This window comes from Triticum dicoccoides, chromosome 7B (assembly GCF_002162155.2).
Source record: "Triticum dicoccoides isolate Atlit2015 ecotype Zavitan chromosome 7B, WEW_v2.0, whole genome shotgun sequence".
NCBI classification, from domain to species: domain Eukaryota; kingdom Viridiplantae; phylum Streptophyta; class Magnoliopsida; order Poales; family Poaceae; genus Triticum; species Triticum dicoccoides.
The window spans coordinates 734392540-734395292 of NC_041393.1; positions in this window are offsets into that span (position 1 = coordinate 734392540).

Consider the following 2753-nt stretch of genomic DNA (forward strand, 5'->3'; position numbering starts at 1 on the left):
TCTCCGTGCGCCGTCCGCCCCATCTCGGCTCCTGCGCCCCGCGGTGGCCATCGCCCACGCGCGCCCTCGCCGCACACCCGCGTCGACCAAGCCCGGCCTTGACCTCCACCGCACGCGCCGGTCGCGTCCCGCGCCATCGTGCGCGCGCTCGCACTGGCCGCGCCCCGTGCTCCCCGCTCCTGCTCGCCGTGGTGCCTCGCACCGGGCCGCACCGCACCGGCCTCTGCTGCCGCGCGCCGGTGCCCCGCGAGGCCACGACGTCGCCTAGTGGCCCTCCCGGCTCCGCCTCCTGACGCCGCCACCGGCCGTCGCCCACGGCGGCCGCCCGCACATCGGCCCCTGCATTCGGGCGGCGCCCAGCGCCCAGCGCCCGTCAGCACCCATGGCCGATAAGGCCATTGGCCCTATGACAAGTTGGCCCCACCCCAGAACGGTTTTTTTAAAAGGAGAATTTAAAAAATAAAATTATTAAATAAAAATAAAAATGATTAATAAAATTAATTATTAATTAATTAATTAAATAATGAATCAATTAAGTTAATTAATCCGGTTTAATTAATTTAATTAACTAGTTAATTTTAATTAAACTATAATTAGGATTAAACTAAACCCTAATTAAACCTAACAGTGTATGACAGGTGGGTCCCACGGGACCCACATGTCAGGTTGACCAGGTCAAACGGTCAACGCTGATTGCTGAAGTCAGCACGACATCATGCTGACGTCATAAATCCATTTTCGAATACCGCGTTCTGCGATCTACCCAGCCAGGACCGTGATGCCCCACGGTGTCGGATGGCCAGAGGTGGGAGGCTACTCTTCCGCACTTGGTCCTCTTCTGCCACCTGAGCGTCGGGTTCTACACCAGAGTATCCGCGGCCCCCAGGCCACTGACGTGGAGGACTATCCGTTGCCTCACTACCAGCTGTCAGGTTACAGCTACCTTCACAGTACCTCCTGGGACTGATGTAGTCTTGCTCATTAGTATTAGATGCATTCGCGAGCCTGCGTGCCGCCTATGATGGCTTAGTCTATGTACTGAACTCTGTGTACTGAACTCTATGTCCGACCCCTTTTGTAAGTTATGCCGACTATCTATGTGGTATCTGTCGTGCTCCTTTCATTATGCATGTTTCATCATGAATGATTCTTGTCTATGCAAATTTCTCGATACTGAGCTACCCCTGTTATATACTAGCAGGATGGTTAGACCAGCTGGTCGTGGTCGTGGTGGCAACTTCCCACCACCGCCTGAGTACATGGCTGGTATGATCCAACAGCTTGAGATGAATCGCCAGTTCATGGAAAACGTGATGGCTCAGTTTCCTCGCCCCAATATGAACCAGCATCCAAACACAACAACTCTGCAGGATTTCATACGCCTCAACCCAAGTGTGTACCGCAGCTCAACCCAGCCGCTGGATGCTGATGACTGGCTCCGTGACATCACCTATGAGATGGAGTCTGCTGATGTAGCCCCTGCCAGCTATGTCACTTTTGCTTCCTTCTTCCTGAAGGGACCCGCAGCTCAATGGTGGGACAGCCACAGGCGTACTCTGCCAGTTGGAACAATCATCACCTGGCCAGACTTCCAGGCTGCTTTCCGTGCCCGCTTCATCCCACAAGGAGTCATGGACCGGAAGAAGCGTGAGTTTCGCAACCTCACCCAAGGCAACAAGACTGTTGAAGCTTATCAGCGAGAGTTTCTGGACTTGTCTCGCTATGCTGAAGAGGACATTGCAACTGATGCACGTAGGCAGGAGAAGTTCCGTGACGGCCTTCAAGCTGACATCAAGCTCGCACTTCTAGTGCACGACTTTGCTGATTTCGCCACCTTGGTGAATAAGGCCATCAATGTTGAGACTGGTCTACAAGAACACCAGAGCTCCCAAAGGCGCAACCGTGACACGGGCTCATCTTCGGGCCCGCCCTCGCAGAAGCGTAAGATATGGATCCCGAACAGCATGTACCGTCCAAATGCACCAGCCCCAAGGCAGTCTTACGCTGCACCTCGTCTGCCTACTGCTCCAACTAGGCTGCCAAGGCTTCCAGCTCCGCCACCCCAAGCTCCTGTTCCCACTCCCAATAATGGCCTGTGCTACAAGTGTGGTCAACCAGGTCACCGTGCTAGGGATTGCATTCAGAATCAGAATCAACTGGCCCTTCCAGCCGCTGGCCGTGGAAACAACCAGGCCCGCAACAACAATGCCAAGTCTTATGGCCGTGTTCATGCCAACCACATTGATCTGAATGAAGCTCAAGACCAGCCTGCTACTGTGATGGGTACACTCCTATAAATTCAGTACCAGCATCCGTTTTATTTGATACTGGTGCATCGCATTCATTCATGTCTGAAGATTTCGCATTCATGCATGGCATTAAAAGTGAAGACATGAATGCTTCACTATTAGTACACACCCCTGCGGGCCAATGTCGAACCTCCATGATTTGCAACGACGTCCCCGTTGAAATCGAAGGACTGGAATTCCTTGTCTCGCCCATCGTACTAAAGTCTTGTAGCATTGACCTCATTCTGGGAATGAATTGGTTAAAGGCGCATACTTCTTCTATCGTTTGCGCCACCAAGACCGTCCATCTGCTACACCCTTCTGATGAGATAATTAGCTATGATGCTCATCTGGTTCGGAATGCCGAGGCCAGACTTTATGCCTTAAACGCATTGAATGCTGCACCACTTGAGGGCATTGAAAACATTCCCGTCGTGCGTGAATTCCTAGACGTCTTTCCTGAAG